This window comes from Macaca mulatta, chromosome 7, assembly GCF_049350105.2.
Source record: "Macaca mulatta isolate MMU2019108-1 chromosome 7, T2T-MMU8v2.0, whole genome shotgun sequence".
Taxonomy (NCBI): Eukaryota; Metazoa; Chordata; class Mammalia; order Primates; family Cercopithecidae; genus Macaca; species Macaca mulatta.
The window spans coordinates 17,389,707-17,411,217 of NC_133412.1; the positions used below are offsets into that span (position 1 = coordinate 17,389,707).

General features: G+C 50.4%; 1 long non-coding RNA gene across 3 annotated transcripts in view; it reads right to left on the minus strand.

Moving 5' to 3' along the window:
- The window catches only part of LOC114679379 (uncharacterized), a 33,561-nt gene extending 12,599 nt beyond the window's left edge, over positions 1-20,962 (minus strand). For 2 of the 3 annotated variants that reach the window (XR_013395500.1, XR_013395498.1), the window contains exons 1-4: positions 18,648-20,962; positions 17,245-17,964; positions 12,771-12,965; positions 5,269-5,365 (exon numbers count right to left, since the gene is read on the minus strand). This is a non-coding gene — a long non-coding RNA (uncharacterized LOC114679379). The remainder of the gene's footprint in view (positions 1-5,268; positions 5,366-12,770; positions 12,966-17,244; positions 17,965-18,647) is intronic. The other variant, XR_013395499.1, reaches the window with a different exon arrangement.
- Positions 20,963-21,511: the final 549 nt, after the last annotated feature.

Genomic DNA, 21,511 nt, shown 5'->3' on the forward strand with positions numbered 1-21,511 from the left:
AGGGACCCAGACAATGGGCCTTGGCAAGGAGTTAATGGGCTGGGCCTCTTTCGTTAGCCGAGTGTGACCGGAGCTGGCAGGGGGCCTGGCCTGGCGCCAGCATCGATTACGACCAGACGGAGCCAGGGCAGACTTGGCACGAACGGGCCCCACAGCTGGCAGATTCAGTCACCCTGGCCACAAGGGCACGAGGCCTGCCCTGGGCGCCGGCTGCCACCGCGGCTGCGCTCCCTGCCACCGCCTTTGCTGCCAGTGTGGCAGGGCCTCTTGTCAGGCACTCAGCCCCCGGGCCCTGACTTCTGGTCCTCCCCAGGGGACTGTCCCTGGTCAGGCCTCTTCCTGTCCCAGGCTGCCTCTGAGGCTGCGCTGTGGCCCCACAGACTGGGTGCGGAGCAGGGGTGGGGTAGTGGAGAGGCTGGGGGTTGGGCTGGGGGATGTGTCTGTGACCGCCGCCCCCTCCGGCCCCTCCAGGACAGAGGGAGGCTACTGAGTCGGCTGGTGCTGGTCAGCAGGAAGAGCAGGTGAAGCAAGCCTCATTTCTGGTGTCCAGATGGAGGACAGGGCCTTTCTTTCCCTGTGCCTCGGAAAGCTTCGTGGGCCTGGGCTCTGCTCTGGCTCAGCAGCTCCACCCTGCAGGGGGGTTGGCAGGTGGCAGGGACCACCTGAGGGCTCGCTGCGTCCCTGCTGAGAAGCTGTTCTAGTCAGGCTCTGCAAGGGGGGGCTGGCCTGGGGGAAAGGACATTTCTTGCTTTGTGGGTTCACTGCTCCTCCCAGGCTCTCTGGGTCCCTGTCCCCTGGGCGACGGGCTGTGGCATAACGTCCTCAGGGCAGGCAACGGCTCCATCTGGAGCTGAGGAGCTCCACGGACCCACAGTCTGGCTGAGCAAAGGTTTCTTTGGCTTGACCGCTGGCAGACAGATCATTCCACTGGGCAGAGTCTCCACATTTTAGGGGATGGTCAGTATCTCTCTCCCCCGAGAGGTCCAGAAAACCCCACAGAGGAGAGAAAACACCAGGCCACATACCCAGAGTGACAGCCCCTGCTCTCTGAGGTCACAGGTGGAGAGCAGGGGAGGTCAGGCCCTGAAGGCTGTGGCTGCTGGAGCCAGCTCCACCAGGCCTGATAATCCCTGCAGATGAAGCCGGCGCCCATCCCAGTAGGCAGGGGTGATCCCCACCCAACCCGGCTTCCGCGGGCAGGAAGTTGACACAAGGGTGAGGAGGCACTGGAAATGCGGGAGAGCAGAGGAACGGCAGCTGGGGCTCTCACCTTGGCATTAGCTTCTGCGCCTGCCCTCAGTTTCCCTTGTCCCCCTCCGGAAGCTCTCGGATCTTTACCTTTTTGTGAGCTCTGTTCTATACGTGTATAATACCAACTAACTGACTAGTGGGGTGGGGTGGGGCTTGGGGGGCCGGGTAAATGTGTGGTCCACCAAAGGACACTAACCCAACAACCCTGTGGCGTTGTGGTCTCCAAACTGAAAGAGGACACAGTGTCAGGTGACAAACACAACTGGCCTGGAGCCAGGCGTGGTGGCTCACTCCTGTAATCCTAACATCTTAGGAGGCCAAGGCTGGAGGATCACTTGAGCCCCGGAGTTCAAGACCAGCCTGGACAATATAAGGAGACCCCGTATTTACAAGCATTTCAAAAAGTAGCTGGGCTAATGGCAGTGCACGCCTGTAGACCAGGCTACTCGAGAGGCTGAGGTGGGATGGTCGCTTGAGTCTGGGAGGTAGAGGTTTCAATGAGCCGAGACTGAGCTGCTGCACTCCAGCCTGGGCAACAGAGCAAGACCCTGTCTCAAAAATGAAAACAATTAAAATTAAAAACTGGCCTAGACTAGGGATGTGAAATGTCCAGACATTTTGAACAGATAAGAGGGATGGTGGGAGGGATGAATTTTTCAAAAAGAAATACTGACATTTGGTGGCGAAATATAAATACATACAAATCTTTTCCTCTACAATACTTATTTTTTTATTGTCCTTGAAGGACCTACACAAATCACTTAGGTCGTTTAGGCACATAAAATGTGCTATGCATAACTTGGCTCATAAAATTGTCACCTTTGTTATATGGTTCCAGAGATATGAGGGTCTGTTTAAAAGTTAGAAACACGCTGTTAATGGAGACTCTTTATTCTTCCCCAATATTTTTTAAAATCCAAAGACTCCTCAAGGAGTCTGAGTTTTGCCTGTCTGTTTTGTTTCCCCTGGCCTTCATCTGGACTCATCCTTCTGGTGGCCTTTCATGAAGTAGGCTGGAGACCCTTCATACCGGATAACCTCACACCTTGACCTGGGCAGTCAGCAGCACAGGGTCTGGTGCTTAGAAGGGCCTTGCATTTGGTTTAAAACTCTGTTGCCACCATAAATACATAGATGTCTTTTTTGAGACAGGGTCTTGCTCTATCACCCAGGCTGGAGTGCTGTGGCATGTTCTTGGCTCACTGCAGCCTCTACCTCCTGGGTTCAGGCTATCCTCCCACCTCAGCCTCCCTAGTAGCTGGAACTCACAGGCATGTACCACCACGCCCGCTAATTTTTTATTTATTTTATTAATTTTTTTGAGACAGGGTCTTGCTCTGTCACCCAGGCTGGAGTGCAGTGGTGCCATCTTGGCTCACTGCAACCTCTGCTTCCTGGGATCAAGTGATCCTCCCACTTCGGCCTCCTGAGTAGCTGGGACTACAGGCACGTGCTACTGTGCCTGACCTAATTTTTTATTTTTTGTAAAGACAGGCTCTCACTATGTTGCCCAGGCTGGTCTTGAACTCCTGGGCTCAAGTGTTCCTCCTACCTCGGCCTCCCAAAATGCTGGGATTACAGGCACGTGCCACCACACCCAGCAAATGCTTCATAAGTTTTTAACAAGGGGCCCGTACTTTCACTTTGCACTGAGCCCCACAGGATAAGTAGCCAGGTCTGCTCATACCCCTGTCTGAAGCCAACGCTGACCTTCCCCAGCCCTCGGAGCTGTCCCCAGGCCTCACCAGTGTCACCTCTCCAATAGGAGGAGGCCTTCGCCCTTGTGTAACTCCTGCTTGTTCTTGTCAGGAGTGCCTGCCTGCGTGCCTCGCTTCGAGCCTCCTGTCCCTGGCCAGCTCAACAGCATCTCCTTACATTCCCATTCGGCCCTGGGGACCACTGGGAACACAACCAAACACAGCCTGCTCCTGTGTGGCTGTCAGTCGGTCGGTCGGGCGTCGAGGCCTGCTCCGCACTCCACACTCCAGCTGGCGGACCCCTCCAGGACCCACGCCTCGCGCAGAGCAGGAAGCCTTCAAAGAGGCCGCGCCTTCCTGGCTGCTCCCTTCGCATCCTGATCCAGTCCAATGATGTTTTTGCAATTTTCCTGTCAGCTTGGTGGGAAAAGTTCAAAGAGACTCTGTCTTCCTTTCTGGCTTCCTTTCCAGACGGCGCAGCTTTCTCTCAGCTGCTCCCCTGCCCCACCTCTCTCGAGGAAATCGGTCTCTTTCCTCTCCCCCTCACCCGAAAGGTCCATTCCTGAGCGTTCTCCTGACATCAAGCCGGGGCGGGGCGGTGGGGTATCTGAGGCACAAGGTAGGTCGGAAGTCGGCCAACCACCTGGCTTGGGGCCTCCCTGCCAGTGCCACCTGTGGAGGCTGACTGTTTGGAGGATCGGGAGGGAGACAGGGAAAAAGAGAGCTCCTGGGGTTGGAAGAGCATTAGCACCTCTCATTAGGGCTCCCACAGTACCCCATTGGAAAGAAGATGGATCATTCATAACCTGTTTCTCGTGGAGATACTTCCTAGTGGCCAGGGACAAACGGGAACGTGTCCCCTCTGTGGCCTTTCTGTTGAAGAAGCGTAGCTGTCAGTGCTATTCCCTGGGAAGAGCCTGGCATCCCAGGGGTCTCGGAAGGGGCATCAGAGTTCAGATTGTATGACAGTCACTCCCAGCCAATACCATCACTCTCCCAAATCAGGAGTTTCCAGTTCTCCCAAGGCATCAACTGTACCCTGAAACCCTAGTGAAGGGCTCGGGGAGTGCTCATGCCCCATTATCATCACTTCTCCGTCCGCCCCTCCACCCCTCTTTCCTCCTCTATTAAAAGGGATCCACAGGATTTGAGAGTAGAGGAGGCTTGCTGCTGCCTCCACCCACTGGAGGAGAGCCTGCCAGGCCCAGGGACAAGCCCAAGGCTCCACGCCTTCCCTTTTTCTTTGCAGCAACGGGGTCTCATTATGTTGCCTAGACTGGTCTCAAGTTCCTGGATTCGAACCATCCTCCCACCTTGGCCTCTCAGTGCTTTGGGATTAGAGGTGTGAGCCACCACGCCTGGTCCCGGGCCTTCCCTTTCGAGGTCAGCACTGAAGGCAGCCAGAAACCAACCATGCACCACCCCAGACCCGAGGAACAAGTCTAAATAGGTAGGACCGTAAGCAAGCCAGAAGCCCAGGTGAACAGCGGGCCCAGAGCCACCAGGAACTCACTCTCAAACTCCAGATCCCAAAAGAGTAGAGGGACTGGTTTCCAGAAAGGCCGCAAAGTAGACCTTGTGGAGAAGGCTCCAGCGGCTCTGGAGAAAGGGGGAAGCAACGTGGGGTAGCAGAAGGGCAGAGGACAATGAGTCAGCAAAAATGACTTCCTGCCTCCCAAAGGGGAGGGGGGTGAAGATGGGAACTTCCAGTAAGAAAGACTGGTAAGGCCGGGCGCGGTGGCTCAAGCCTGTAATCCCAGCACTTTGGGAGGCCGAGACGGGTGGATCACGAGGTCAGGAGATCGAGACCATCCTGGCTAACACGGTGAAACCCCGTCTCTACTAAAAAATACAAAAAACTAGCCGGGCGAGATGGCAGGCGCCTGTAGTCCCAGCTACTCGGGAGGCTGAGGCAGGAGAATGGCGTAAACCCCAGAGGCGGAGCTTGCAGTGAGCTGAGATCCGGCCACTGCACTCCAGCCCGGGCGACACAGCGAGACTCCGTCTCAAAAAAAAAAAAAAAAAAAAAAAGAAAGACTGGTAAGATGTTGGGTAAAAGCTGAAGGGGAAAGAGGTACAGGGGGCAGGAAAATAACACCATTGGAATGAAAATGGTTCCCCTGGAGTCTAGTGATAAGAGAAGGAGGGAATTGAGTGAGTTGGGGGATCTTAGTCATCTCGGCCAATCGCGTGGCACAACAGCGCTGGGATTTTCTTGGCAGAATGAATACACAGGGGCTTAGAGACGTGCTGCGACTGAGGGGAGTGCCAAGTGAGAAATGGAAAAGACCAGGAGAGTGGCGTATGGCCTCACGCTCACTTGACTTCACTCATGCAGATGGGCTGCGGGAGCAAGATGGAAGTCCTGACTGACGATCCACACTCTGGGTCTGTGGTCAGTGCATGGAGCCAGCTACCTGTTGGGAAACAAAAACTTAAGGTAGCTCCTTACCTCACATGTGCCAGTTAGGCTAAATAATTACTATTTTTGAAAGGAAGCAATTTAAAAAGAAAAAAAAAACAAACAAGAAGAATGTATAGGTAAAGACTTGAATATATATATGTATATATAGTCGAGACAGGGTCTTGCTATGCTGCCCCGGCCAGAGTGCAGTGGCTATTCACAGGCACTATCATGGTGCACTATAGCCTTGAACTCCTGGGCTCAGGTGATCCTCCTGACTATGCCTCTCAAGTAGCTGGGATCACAAGTGCATTCCACTGCGCCCAGCCTTCTTGAACATTTTTATATGAAAAGTTATACAAGCGGCCGGGCGTGGTGGCTCACGCCTGTAATCCCAGCACTTTGGGAGGCCGAGGTGGGCGGATCACAAGGTCAGGAGATCGAGACCATGGTGAAACCCCGTCTCTACTAAAAATAGAAAAAATTAGCCGGGCGCAGGGGCGGGCGCCTGTAGTCCCAGCTACTCGGGAGGCTGAGGCAGGAGAATGGCGTGAACCCGGGAGGCAGAGCTTGCAGTGAGCCGAGATTGCGCCACTGCACTCCAGCCTGGGCAACAGAGCGAGACTCCGTCTCGAAAAAATAAAAAAATAAAAAAATAAAAAAAAAAAAGAAAAGTTATACAAGCATAAAAGCAACAGAAGTCACAAAGGAATGGCTTGATTGATTTGGCTGCATTGAAAAGAATTTGTGACTCAAATAAGTGAAATTGTAAGACAAACAGCAGTTTATAAAGAATTCTCATAGACAACAAAATGCTAACTCCAAAAGTTAAAAACAGCCAAATACTAAGGAAGGGACAACTCACAGAAGAAACAATGGCAATTAAGTATTTAAATATTTCTTACTAATTCAGAAAATAAGAAAGTGAAAGTTAAACAATGAAATGTCTCATTTTGGGTGGATAGTATAGCTCATGGCTGTAATCCCAGCGACTGGGGAGGCAGAGATGGGAGGACCGCTTGAGCCCAGGAGTTCTAGACCAGCTTGGGCAACATAGGGAGACCCCGTCTCTACAAAACAAAAAATAAAAAATTAGCACTGGGCGCAGTGGCTCATGCCTGTAATCCCAGCACTTTGGGAGGCCAAGGTGGGCGGATCACGAGGTCAGGAGATCAAGACCATCCTGGCCAACACACGGTGAAAGCCCGTCTCTACTAAAAATACAAAAAAAAAAAAAATTAGCCGGACATAGTGGCGGGCGCCTGTAGTCCCAGCAACTGTTCTCGGGAGGCTGAGGCAGGAGAATGGCGTGAACCCGGGAGGCGGAGCTTGCAGTGAGCCGAGATCGCACCACTGCCCTCCAGCCTGGGCGACAGAGCAAGACTCCATCTCAAAAAAAAAGAAAAAAAAAAAATTAACGAGCGTGTTGGTACACGCCTGTAGTCCCAGATACTTGGCGGTGGGTGGGGGGAAGGAGGGGCTTTTGAGCCCAGGTGCTCAGGAGGTCAAGGCTGCAGTGAGCCACGATCGTGCCGCTATGCTCCAGCCTGGGCAACAGAGTGCGATCTAGTGTCACAAAAAAAAAAAAAAGAAAGAGAAAAGAGGGAGGGAGGGAGGGAGGGAGGGAGGGAGGAAGGAAGGAAGGAAGGAAGGAAGGAAGGAAGGAAGGAAGGAAGGAAGGAAGGAAGGAAGGAAGGAAGGAAGGAAGGAAGAAAAAAAGGGAGGGAGGGAGGGGAAAGAAGGAAAACGAAAGTCCATTTTCACTCATAAAATGAGCAAAATAAAAATGTTTCAGGCTGGCCGTGGTGGCTCACAGCTATATTCCCAGCACTAGGTGGAAACGTGGTGATTTAGTATCCGGGGTCTGTTGAGTTGAACAAGCTAGACCTCGTACCCTGAGGAGGGAAGATAGCTTGAACCCAAGACGTCGAGGCTGCAGTGAGCTATGATTGCGCCATTGCAGCCTGAGCAACAGAGTGAGACCTGTCTCAAAAAAAAAAAAAAAACAAAAAAAGTTTCAAATGATAATACAGTTGACCCTTGAACAAGGGTTTGAACTGCGTGAGTCCACTTATGTGCATGTTTTTTGTTTTGTTTGTTTGTTTTTTGAGACAGGGTCTCACTCTGTCACCCAGGCTGGAGTTCAGTGGCATGATCACGGCTCACTGCAGCCTCAACCTCCCTGGGCTCAGGTGATTTTCCCACCTCAACCTCCCGAGTAGATGGGACTACAGGTATGTGCCACCATGCCCAGCTAATTTGTATATAGTTTTTGTAGACACAAGGTTTCACCATGTCGCCCGGGCTAGTCTCAAACTCCCGGGCTCAAGCAATCTTCCTGTCTTGGCCTCCCAAAGTGCTGGGATTAATCAGTCATGGTGCTCAGCCCAGATTTTTTTCAATAAAAGTTACACCATGTATGCCTGCCTCCCCTGCCTCCCCTTCTACCTCCTTCATCTCTTCTGCCTCTGCTACTCCTAAGACAGCAAGACCCACCCCTCCTCTTCCTCCTCCTCCCCAGCCTATTCAATGTGAAGATGGTGAGAATGAAGATTTTGATGACGATCCACTTCCACATAATGAATAGTCAATATATGTTTTCTTCCTTATGATTGTCTTAATAACATCTTCTTTTCTCTAGTTTATTGTAAGAACACAGAACATAATGCATATAACACACAGAATATGTGTTAATCAACTATGTTATCAGTAAGGCTTTTGTCAACAGTAAGCTATTAGTAGTTCAGTTTTGGAGGAGTCAAAAGTTATATATGTGAATTTTCAACTACTGGGGGTGGGGGTGGTCAGCGCCCCTAACCCCAACATTGTTCAAGGGTGGACTGTGCTGTATGCAATTTTGGTGACCTTGTGTTAGGTAGGACTCTCATATACTGTAAACAAAAGTATAAAATGATACAAACTTTCTGGAAGACAATTTAGGGACAGGAATCAAAGGCTTTTGAGAAATTCATACCCTCTGTATCCAGAGATGGTTAGCAGTCCACTAATCATGCTTCCTTCCATAGTGTGCAGGTGATGCAGGCAAGTGGCTGCCCAGACAGGGACTATATTCCCCAGTTCTCCCTGCGGGAGGTGTGGCACCATGCGATCAGCCCTTGCTAATGAAAAATGAATGGAGGTGGTGTGTGTCGCTTCCAAGCTGACATGGTAAAGATGTGCCTCCGCCACCCTTTCTTTCTCTGTGTACAGTGGCTTTTGAAGGCACATGCTGAAGACAGCAGAGTGACAAGCTAGATGGAACCTAGATCCTAAATCACCACATTGAAGGCCACCCACCAAATACTCAACATTGAACAGCTCTGTGAGTGAGAAATAAACTTTTATTGTGTGAAGTCTTTGAGATTTGGGGCCTTATCTATTACAGCAATTCGTGTTGCTTACTATGACCCAGAAATTACACTTCTAGGAATGTTTCCTAAAGAAATTATCAGAGAGGCAAAGACTGATAGAATCTAAGAACAATGGACAAAACCCGAAACAGCTATAATCACAATGAATGCTGCAAAGGCCTCTGAAACATGGGAATGGAAAGTGAACAGCAGAGGACAGAAAATAAATTACACAATTGCTCAGCAGTACAAATACAGTATTTGTTATGGGAATTAAGAAGAACAATAGTTGAGAAGAAAATGAAAAACTGATCAGCAAGCCTGGTGTTTAATAAGTGCATACACTGACCCCTTTGCACAAACATTTTGGTGAATGGATCCTGGCATGGAAATACTTTGTTAATTGTGATCAGAGGGTTATCAACTCTTTTTCTCTAAGAAATTCTTTGACATATGATTAAATTGTCAAGGTCTCTTCTTTTTTTTTTTTTTTTTTTTTTGAGACGGAGTCTTACTCTGTCACCCAGGCTGGAGTGCAGTGGTGCAATCTTGGCTCACGACAAGCTCCATCTCCCAGGTTCATGCCATTCTCCTGCCTCAGCCTCCCAAGTAGCTGGGACTATAGGTGCCCACCACCACGCCCAGCTAATTTTTTTGTATATTTAATAGAGAGGGGGTTTCACCATGTTAGCCAGGATGGTCTCGATCTCCAGACCTCATGATCTGCCCGCCTTGGCCTCCCAAAGTGCTGGGATTACAGGCGTGAGTCACCACGCCTGGCCAGTTGCCAAGGTCTCTTCTACCTTTTATATGTAGATTTTTCCAGTCCAAGTCTCATCTTCTTCTCTTCATAGCTGATCATTCTCACCATTCTTCTTGGCCTCAGGCAGTGATGGTAATATGGGTAAGGTAAGTGCTACTACCAGAAATTATGTTAAAAATGTATTATGGGCTGGGCATGGTGACTCACACCTGTAATTCCAGCACTTTGGGAGGCCGAGGCGGGAAGATCACTTGAGGTTAGGAGTCGAGACCAGCATGGCCAACATAGTGAAACCCCATATTTTCTAAAAATATAGAAATTAGCTGGGCATGATAGCAAGCACCTGTAATCCCAGCTACTTGGGAGGCTGAGGCAGGAGAATCAAGTGAACCCAGGAGGTGGAAGTTGCAGTGAGCCAAGAATACGCCACTGTACTCTAGCCTGGGTGACAGAGCAAGACCCCATCTCAAAAAAATATACATATGTGTCTGTGTGTGTGTGTGTGTGTGTGTATATATATATAAAATATATATATAATTGAATATGTTTATACTTTCAAATTACTTTCACATATATTGCCACTGTTTTGGATAATTATAATCTCTATGTCAAATAGCATCTTTCAGACTGATGAGTCATAGTATATACCAGAGTTGATTTTCAAGGTTTTATCTTTCAGTTTTTGAAATAGTTAATATGGACACAAAATGTAAAGAGAAAAAAATTGTTCCTCTTTGACTACTATATTAGTCAGGATAGGTTAGGGTATGCTGCAGTAATAAAGCAACCCCCATATTTCAGTGGACACAAAAAAAGGTTGATTTCTCTCTGTGCTGCATGTTCATTCCAGGTTGGCCAGGGACATGGCTCCACATAGTCACTTAGGGACACAGGGTGAAAAAGGCTGTTTCATTTTGTAGTTGTGCTATTGGAACAAGCGGCCTCTTCAATCACTGGAACAAGGGAAGAGGAAAGTAAAGAAGGGCACGTGGCATTTTCTGTCTTAGCCCAGAGGTGATTTGCATCATTTCTGCTTATATTTCATTGCCTGGAACTTGTCAAATGACTCACCTAATATACAGGACTAAATACAATGTTTAGCAAGCACCACTGTCTCTAGTTACTTTTCTCATTCTGTCTACCATTTCTTTTCTGGGGCTGACTGTTTTCTACTTATCTTTGCATGTATATAACAATCTAACTTTCTGAAATTGTGCTAGATACAGGACATCAAATATGTGTGGTTGTTTCCTCCTCCCATGCCCAGTAGACATTGCTCTCTGATCAAGGTACTCTTTTGGGCTAAGCCTGGATGTAGCATCAGAAACCTTCCCAATACAGCCGGCTGCCAGTTTCTCATTATCGCTAGAGATGAAACTTATTTGTCATCCCCTGCCTAAGAATTCCACTAGCCCCGAGGACATGGAACTGACTTGCTTGGTTCTAATCTACACTACTCCATTACTTTCTTCAGGGATGGACATGAAAACTAGCAGGCACCTGACCAATTCTGTTATCTGTACTGTTCACAAATACCTAATCTCGGGACTCCAGAGTTACCATCATTTTGGGGCTCTGGTATTTTCCCTTCCACTCTCTACCACTTTGATCAGGGTAAGAACAATCAAAGGAAACCTGACTTCCTTTACAGCTAACATGGGCTACTACCCATAAACTGGGAGAGAAAAAAAAAGAAGAAGAAAAGAAAAAGGAAACTTTAGGTAAAAACAAAAACACAAGTCTTCCCCAACCAGAACTTTGAAACGGATTGGCCCAGCCCTCCGCTCCAGAAGCCTCCGCAGTTTCACAGGTCATTCCCAAACCCAGGAAAGGGAATATTTCTTTCCTATCCTCAGTGACATGGAACAAAGAGAATAGCCCTTGTAAAAATAAAATTTAAAAAAAAAAAAACTTAAAAAAGAAAATGTCACTTTCCTTAAGGGTTAAACAAAGCAGGATCTCAGGAAAATCTAGAATGTTCTTCCCCTGAGCCATGAAAACTGCTCACCATTTTCTGTTTCTTGCAAGCTTTATCCCGAGCCCCGGGGGTCTCTGGTAAGAGATACTTTAGAAAATAGAGAAGTTGGGGCAGGCTGCTGGCTTCCTTGTGTTTTTTTCCTCTCAGCCATTTCCCAAAACTTCTTAAAGTCCTCACGTTATACAAAGTGAAGATTTGTTCTCTCTACACCAGTAGTTGAGAAGTCTTTCCCGACAAAAGTTTTCACTACTGTTGCTGTTTGGAATTGGCTCAGCAGACGTAAACAGGGTCATCTGGGGCCAAAGAGGGTGGGTGTTTAGTTTTAAAGCTCCGGGGTTAAGAGTGAAAGCATGTGACTCCAGCCCGGCCAGAAACAGAGGAGCCTTTGTGTGCAGTGGGTGAGCCAGAGGCAGTCCCGAGGCTAAACACAGGGGGAGCGGGAAGGAGAACGCTGACACAGGTTCCGAGGGGCCGACAGGATGCCACTGCAGGGAGATTAACTCTTTGTTCCACAAGGGGAGCTTCTGTTCATGGCTCACAGCAGAGCAGAATACTTTTAAAAATACAACAGCGAGCTTGCGAAGGGACACACATATTTCTGTAGCCAGAGTTGAGAGGAGAGGCAGACCGAAGCAAGCAGGAGCAACAGCAATGTCCCAGTGGGAGTTTTGGTCGATTAGCCTGGGTACTTCCTTGGGGTCCTCCCATCTAAACACTGCAGGCTATTCCCGTGATGGTGCTCCCCTCACACACACCCCTTCTCCTGGAGGGCTGCGACGAACCGCAGGAGACAGCAGGGCAGCCTGGACCACACCTCTCCTGGTTCCGCTTCCTCAGGAGCGGGGAGGCTGGTGGTTGGCAGGACCCTGCCACAGGGAAGCTGCCAGGCTGCTGATTCAGCCCACCCTGGCTGCACCCTCAGGCACCAGAGCCCACTGGTGTCATCCTTTACCCATGGACATTTGGTGAGCGTGGGCTCTGCTGGCACTGAGCAAGGAGGTGGCTCTCAGCCTGGCTCACCAGCCTACACTGCTCAGAGCCCACCTGCCCCAGTGCCAGTGTGCCCTTCCCCCAACTCCACTTCCACCCAGAAATTGCTGCATTGAACTCTACTGAAGTGAGCAAGTCAAATTTCCTGAAAGTCTACAGAATGTGACTTTCAGACTTTGGCAGGAGGAGGAAAGGAAACAAGGTTCATTTTGCCCTCGCCCCGTGGGACTGCTCAGGAGTTCAGAAGCGAGGGCGGCAGTGAGTGGCACGCCTTGCTGAACATCACACCACGAGCACTCACCCTTCCTCCCACTGGTATTCTTTACTTTTTGCTTACATGAAGATTGCTGAGCTCCTTGCAAGCGTCAGGTTCTGTGCTGGATAGCGGGGCTACGGCGGTAAAGGAGACAGATGAGTGCCTGCCCACCGGGGGCCTTTGGTCCATCCAGACACGTAGAAAAGCCACTCCCACGATAATGTCCATTGGTGGTCAAGAAAATGGTGACAGTTGTCCTGAGTAAATGGTGACTGTCTGTGGTAAGAGGTAAAAGGGAAATGTGCCGGTCCTTAATGGTATGAAATCCAGTCTTACAGGTGTATTTCGGTTTCCCCGGTCTGTGAAATGTCATCAGTTCTTCTCTACACGTCACAAAGGAGTCATGGAAATGATGGGTCTAGAATGGCCGTAAACTGCAGAATATTGAGGCAGTACCAAGCCCTGGTGCTCGGGCAAGAGGCTCATGACTCCAGCCTTTGATCTACCAGACTCGGGGGCTGATGAATTTATTCCGTGGTTGCTTTTTAGAATAGCCAGCCCTCTCAAGTGTGTGTGTGTGTTCGCACCTATGAAATTGGCACTCAAGGGCTCCGTACCTATGAAATTGGGCTCAAGGGCACGGGGCAAAAGTAATGGCGTGTTAGAAATGAGGTTGCCACCAGGCACCAAACCCTCTTCACTTCAAAGACAGAATCACGGGCAAATCCCTGGGCTCACTCAGGCGCAAAACAAGCAGCTTCTATCAGGGTTGCCCAGAACTCCCAGGCCTTTGCCCCTGTCCGCTACTGGGTCTTCCACAGCCCCCAGCCATGCTTTCCTACCCTCCAACGGCTGACCACTCCCCACCAGCTCATTTCTCATGAACCTCTGAAGCCCCTTTCTGAGCTCATGGAAAAGCACCCCAGGTTCATTGCCCATCTTCCAGCTGGATATGATCAAAGGCTACAGATACTCTCTCTGGGCTGAAGTTGTGACCTCCAAAAGGACAGGCCCATTTTCATAGCCTCAGTCTCTGAATGTGCTGACAGGAAGTGTACATCTCCAAAATCAAGAATGCAGTACAATAAACACACGTGCCTCCAGAGATTGCACCATCCTCCGTCACCGTGTACACAGGGTGAAATGAACAGGTGACAGCAGTAACTGCCTGGAGTATGACGAAAGTCAGGAGCACAATGGAGAAAAAGCTTGCTTTGGTTTCTAAGTTTTTGCAGTACTTGTTCTTTTGCTTTTTACTTTACAAAGAAAACCATAATCCTTAAGCCTGGGGACCAAGTGACAGGTTCAGACTCAATAATTTTCCTGAAATCTTATGCAAAAATTCTTGAGTCTGAGCATATCACGTGCCTTTTCCCTAGGAGAGGATTCCTACCTTAATTCAGCAGAATGTCAAAAGAGTTCAAGACCTCACAAAAAAAAAAAAAAAAAAAAGCCAAAAACCTGCTGAGGCCGGGGGCCCACCACTCATGCCTCTAATCCCAGCATTTTGGGAGGCCAAGGCGGGTGGATCACTTGAGTCCAGGAATTCGAGACCAGTCTGGCCAACATGGCAAAACCCCATCTCTACCAAAAATACAAAAAATTAGCCAGGAGTAGTGGTGGGCACCTGTAGTCTCAGCTACTCGGGAGGCTGAGGCAGGAGAATTTCTTGAACCCAGGAGGCGGAGGCTGCAGTGAGCCAGGATTGTGCCACTGCACTCCAGCCTGGGCAACAGAGTGAGACTCCACCTCAAAAAAAAAAAACAAAAAAAACCCCTGCTGAATAAAATGCTGGGGCAGGTCCCAGAGATGCAGTCTGGTCCTGCCCCATTGGACAGATAAGGACCCCAAGGACCAGTGAGGTGAAGTCACATCCTTGCCCAAAGTCATTCAGTCAGCTAACGATAGAGTCAGCCAACGATAGAGTCAGCCAACGATACAGTCAGCCAACGATACAGTCAGCCAACGATACAGTCAGCCAACAATACAGTCAGCTAACGATACAGTCAGCCAACGATAGTCAGCTAACGATACAGTCAGCCAATGATAGAGTCAGCCAACAATACAGTCAGCTAACGATACAGTCAGCCAACGATACAGTCAGCCAACGATACAGTCAGCCAACGATACAGTCAGCCAGAAAACCCAGTCTCCTTAATCCCCACGGGGTGTCTTATCCACTTTTCCACACCACCTGGATTTCTTGTAGGGCATAATTTTGAGGGTGGGGACCATGTAGCTTATTTCTTTCCAATCTTTGCATTGGGCTTAGGGTGGCGCCTTGCTCCTGGCGAGGGGCTGTCAGTGCCAGTGACTCATTCAGTGTACCTCATCTTCTCGGGAGCAGGGTTGGCACTCAACTGAACGTTCGATTGCTGGCGACAGATCCCCCCGCAGAGTAGCATGGAACCAGGGGACATGTGAATTGTAGCAAAAGCAGCGGCCAAACAGGACATCACTAGCATCACTTACTTTCACCCTCCCTTTAGGACAATTCCGATTCCACCTCCACACGGAACCTTCCCCGTTAAGGAGGCAGGAGCGTCTCCTAGGAAGCAGGGCATTAAGGGCAGCGTGGTTGGGTTTAAGGGTCTAAAGGAGTCTCATTGTACACAGGGACTAGTTCTAAGACCTCCTTTAAAGCCAAATCACATAAAGTGAAAATTTCCCTTGAAAATCCTTTAAAATGCCTATCAAGTACAACAAGCAGACAGGATCCCTCCACAGGACATCCCAGTCAGTCAGCTCTGCCTTCAGGCTGGAAGACAGTCCTGTTACCTCAGCTGAGCAGCAGAGGAAAACATGGGTGGCATTTAGGGCTGTGCTGGGCCAGAGAAACTTATCTTCAGTGTGGTGAGATGCTGCCTTGAGATATGAGATAAGACCAGGGAAGGGCCGCACGTGCTCCCTCCAGGCCCTGCAGCCGTGCCTGCTGCTGCACTATATCACCACACATCAGCATATCACTGTACGTGTCCCTCCCGCTCTCCCCACCTCTCAGCGGAGCTCCTGCAGTTGACTTCATGAAAATTAAATGGGTGCTTCAGGAATCTCCACCTTAATACCAGCACCTCATCATGCAACCACCTTGGGCTGCCAGTCCCAAATTCCTGGCCCACAGAAACTGTGAGATAATAAATTTTTGTTTGGTTTTTGTGTTGTTTTTTTTTGAGATGGAGTCTCGCACTGTTGCCCGGGCTGGAGTGCAATGGCATGATCTTGGCTCACTACAACCTCCACCTCCCAGGTTCAAGCGATTCTCCTGCCTCAGCCTCCCGAGTAGCTGGGATTACAGATGCTAGGTACCATGCCCAGCTAATTTTTTGTATTTTTAGTAGAGATGGGGTTTCACTATGTTGGCCAGGCTGATCTTGAACTCCTGACCTCGTGATCCACCTGCCTCAGCCTCCCAAAGTGTTGGGATTACAGGCGTGAGCCACTGCGCCTCCGGCCATGTTTGTTGTTTTAAATTGCTAAATGTAGGGGTAATTTGTTTTGCAGAATACAAGTACAGAATACTAATGCAAAGGAGATATCTGGAGAGGCAGGCTAAGGAATGATCCAGTAGGACAAGTTTTCCAGTGGGCGTGATGGGATTGAGTCTGCCATTTAGGAAGTTTCCCCGGCAGCACAGAAGACCACGCTGTGGAAGGCGCAAGGCTGACGAGAGAACAGTTAAGACGCTCCGCAGTTGTTCAGGCAGAAGGACTTACATTAAGACGGTGCAGCAGAGACAGAAGGAAGACAGGCTGCAAGAGACACTTCCAAGTAAGAATGGCCAGAGCTTACTGACTAACTGCCCACAAATAATAGTATCATTAATATTAATAGCTAACATGAATTGAAAACTTAATATGTACCAAGCACTCTTCTAAACACCTTACACATATCTGCACATTTAATTCTCACAATAACCTATGGGGAGGTACTACTAGCTCATTTTATAGATGAGGAAACAGGCACAGAAAGATTATGTGGCCTCCCAATGCCACATAACTGGTGAGCAGCACAGTCCGGGTTCACATTTGGGCAGCTGTGCGTTTAATGTCTCTGTCTCCTCTGGAGGGATCGGAGAGAGAAAGGAGGGAACAAGGGGAACAAAGGCGCGCTCTGGGATTTCTAGCCTGGGCAACCGGGTGCAGCCTTACCCAAGGTAGGCCTCGATGACATGAAAGGCGTCACTATCACCAGTCACCTCCTAATCCTCCGCGAACCTCATAGGAACTGCTTAATGGACTCCACTACAACCCAGCAAGTGAAATGTAGAATAACATCCGGACATGGCACCAGGCCCCACTTATACCACGCTCCAGTAAAAATAAACCTCCTCGTCCAAATATAGAGTGGTGGGAAGTGTCATACTTTACAGAAGAAGAGGCAGTTATTTGGCATTAAAAATAGATACGTTTTGGCTTACTTGAAGATCTGGGCATGAGCAGTGCAGTTCCCAAATGGAAACAGATGGATGGGGTGAGCCCCCCCTCAAGACTGACTCAGCTATTTAAAGAATCCAAATAGAAAATTATATCCCCTTTCTGGGCCTCAGTTTACTCACCCGTAAGACAGAGAGAATGGACAAAAGATCCAATGTCACACAAGCTCCAGCCCTCTATGAGGGTCGGAACTGGAGGCCAAGGCTAGATCTGAGAGCTGACAACTTCCTAAATCAAGGAGAGGCCAACAGATGCAGGGCGGGTTGGCCCCTCAGTTCACAACTTACTGCTGATAGGATCAGGCGTAGTTTTTCCCAAGGATTTTCAGAACTCACAGAGTTTTAAATCACGGCTTTGAATCAGACACATGGTTAATCCACAAAGAAATGCAAGCCAGGAAGTCCCCCGATGACTAGCTTGCCTCCTGAGGGGTTACCCTGATGGAACGGAGGGGTGAGGGAGTGCGTGCGGGAGGCGCTGCTGCGGTCCTTTCCATCACTGAGTCCCAGCGGCAGGCAGGCCCTTCTGACACATTCCCTTTGATCGGGCAAGGCAGGCACAGTTATATTTCACACGTGGAAGAACTGGAGGCTCAGAGAGGTGATGTAACTTGCCCAAGATCATTCAGCTGGAGGAGGAGGCAACTGGGTCCAAAGCCTGCATCTTTCCCCCTCGTAGGGCCTCTGCTGTGCTGCCTACCGTGTGGTGGGAATCCCTCTTCTCAACTCCAGGAGGGCAAAGGAAGTCATGACGAAGGCTGAGAGCCTCCGGGTCACTCAGGCTGGCAGCTGAGAAAGGTAGAAGCCTCTAATTTCCTAACTGATCTTCTTGCATTTTTATACCTTGAAAAATAAAAGACCAGATTTGCTTTAAATGATTTTATTAAAAATTGTACCAATTGATGGGGGGAAGATATACACACATACACACATATGCATGTGAAGAACATAAACACATAAAGCCAAAGGCTCTGTACAGTTTTTTTAAAAATGGGGCCCCTTTCTTCTTCCTCTCTCCCAGAGGCAGAGTGCCCAGACCCCAGCGCAGCTACCCTGGGCATGAACAAAATGCTACATTCTCACTGGGTCTCCCCGACAGCCCCCGTGGATCTAGGGATAGGGTAGAAGGCTAGCAATGCTCCCAGAGCAGGGAGGGGTACTGGCCACCTGCACAGAGAGAGGGGCAGTGCAGGCCTGGGAGCCAGCACAGGGCTCTGAGCACCTTCAGCTGGGAGGTTGGCTGGGCAGCTATGAGCTCAGCTTTCTCCATTATTCCCTCAAGACTCAAAGTCCCCACCTGCCCTCAGGCTGCCTAAGGGTGACAGGTGAGCCCCTTCCTGCTAGGGTGTCTGGCCAGGATGGCCTGCTTCCAAGTCCTCACCTTCACACAGAGAGCTGTCTCCAGGCCAGGCCAGCACTGATTTGCAGAAGGCCTGTAGAGCCATGGTGACCAGTCTTCCTGCTTCTTCCACTTCCCTTCTCCCTACCCCACCTCCCCATCAAGTCCCTCACAAAGAAGCACTCACTGCAGTAGCGTGCTCCCTGCTGTCCAGGACAGTCACAGCGGATCCACAGCACTCTTCCCGGGAGGCCCTGGCAGAACTGTCCCGAACAACCCCCAGGCAGGAGCCACCTGCGATGGGGCTGGGCTGCCAGGGGCAGAGACGGGGCAGCTGGGCCCCTCTGGCCCTTGAAACAAGCCTGCCACATAGCTTTGAACACAGACCTGCTCCCCGGGGGCTGAGGGAGGTCACTGGGAGGTGATCCTTTTCCACCTCGGACTGAGCAAGAGGAGGCTGCCAGGGAGCAGCGCTCCAGTGGCCCGGACTTTGAAACAGGCCAGGCAGAGGCCAGGCTGAGTCCTCCACCCTCACTGCAGGAGTCCGACGTCTGGCCTGGGGAGTTCCCTCACCAGATCTGTCCACCAACTTCTAGAAACCCCTGCTTGGGCGCCGTGAATTGGTAGGACTGTTTTGACCCCGAATATCAGGCTTCCCTGCCTCCCAGGCATTTCTTCCACGAGGAGGGAGCTTTCCAGGCCCTCTCCCAACCCCCACCCTCAGCAAGCCACAAAGCCTCCACCGTGTTCAGCTGGTTACAGGTCAGGATCCAGGTCAGACTCTCCCTCCCTCTAAATCTGATTCTCCACCCCTCGCTAGAGACAGCCAGGCTCCTGCGGGTGGAGGATGGAGTCTGAGGGGGTGGAGGTGGGGGGAGGGGCAGGTCTCCTGAGGCTAGACTTCAGGAATGTTTAGGCCAACTCAACAGGCAGAGGAGGAAGGGGCCAGTCTAGATCACTAAGCCAATTAAAAACAACCAGCCAGAAAGAACCTTTCTCCTTCCTGCCAGCTACTCCGCCAGCTACCTCCTGGGTTTTTTGTGCTTTTTTTGGTGGGGAAGAAGGGAGAGGGAAAAGTGAGGGGTGTAAATTTTGCCCTGGCTTTGCATAATATGGAGACAGTGCAGTCAGACCACCTTCCACCTGCCCCAGGCTCGATGTTGAGGTGGGTTCGTCAAAGTCGGGGCTCAGTTCTCAGGCCACGGGGCACCCAGCCTGGGCCCAGCAAGGTCTCTGAAGCTGATGGCCTTGCCTTAGCACCAATATCGAAATCGTTTTCTCTCTCACTGAGCTCAGGTGGAGAGTCTGCCAAGAGGGGTGAACAGTGGCTGCTGTAAATAACCCCGGTTTTTTGGTGTGTGCCACTGAAGCATACGGCAGCAGCCTGCCTGTCACCACCTTGATCCAGGCAGGGGAGAACAACATATGTCCCATACACATCATAAAATGGTATGGAGACCCACAGGGAAGGCCGAATTCCACAACGGCCAGTGTGTCCCCGAGCCAGTCCTCACGCTGGTCCCCGGCTCCTTCTCTGCAGAGCAGGAACCCGTCTTCTTAGCAGACAAATCATGGTACACACCCTGAGAATAGAATTCTGACCAAGAAGAGGTAATATCTCCAGAATATCTGAGCAGAACAAAACAAAGGCTTACACGCACAGTTTGAGGCCCTTCTCCTCCAGGGTGCTGTGAGCCCATATGGCACCTTTGTGCAAATCAGGAAAGGCACCCCTTCTTCTTGGGAGAAGTAGCCCCACACCAGGGCACACAGCTTAGTGAGCAGAACACAAGCTGAATTCCAGCCTCCATTAGCTCTCTCTGCAGGTGCCCTTGTGCAGTGAACAACCTGCACAACTGTACATCCAGAAGATCAACGTCTCCTTCAATAGTACTGAAGACCTCCTCTCTTCAGAACTGGAAGAGCTTGGGCTTGTTCAGATTTGAGAGTCTGCTCTGGACTCTTCCTATTTCCTTGGGTAGCCCTGAGGTCTTCTTTGTCCAGGGAAGCCGTCTTTTCTTTGGGCCTTACTTCACTGTTAGCACCAATGTTGTCTTTTCTCACAGATGCAAAAGTTATAATTTAGTTTCCAGCGTCTGGTTAACAGATTCCCCGCGCCTGCTATTGGAGCTGCCACACCGGCTGCTTTAGATCCTCTCCATAAGTGCCGCAGCAGGGAGAGAAGGGAAGACATGTAGAGGCAGCTGTGATCCTGCTGCTTCCAGAGCAGGCCCTTCCGACCTAGCTGGAAGCTGGAGGAAGACAGGAAGTGTGTACCCAGCTTTGACGGTTCCCCACTCTAATCATTATCTGTGACTCTAAAAGTCACTTCTCAGCTGGCAAAGCCACTGTCCTGGCTTCTTCTGTATCCCACTAGGTGTGAAAAATGATTGGGGATGAGGGGGAAGAGGTATGTTGTTTCCAAGGAAACCAAAGGGTCTGGGGTCCGCTAGGGCTGATTCTTACGGTGGAGCAGCCACCACATTTTCCAGCCCCACTGCAAACCTGCCCCCTGATGTCCCTCGGTGCTGATGCTGGGGGTGGAATGCGGTCTGTCGGTGGGGTCTTTTGAAAGAAGAGCCAACGAAGGCACAGGCTGCCGGCAGCAGCACGCTGACTGGCTATTCAGCTCATCCGTGGCTGACACCCAGCTGGTCCCAGGCCGCCAGTGGTGGCAGTGGCTCTGTACCTCAGGACCAATCCTGGGGCCTCCAAGGGGGACCAAGTCAGTTTTGAGGCCTAGCCAGAAGTCTGGTTCATTTTGTGACATGTGTGAGGGGTCCTCAGAGAAACCCAGCCCTCCCTGAGGTCTGACAGGAGCTGGCCAGGAATCCTTGAGCCCTTGGAGCAGGTACTGGCTGGGGCAAGTGAGAACCAGACAGATGTGCAGCTGGCCGGCCAGCCTAGTGAAGCTGCTATCCTCAAGTGGAAAGCCCCTGGCCGAGGCCCTGCTGGGTTAAAGCAATGTGCCCATCAGGATCATGGTCCCCATCCACAGTGGAAGGCTCAAAAGTGTGGTGGAACTGGGAGTCTAATCCACTCGATTTCTTA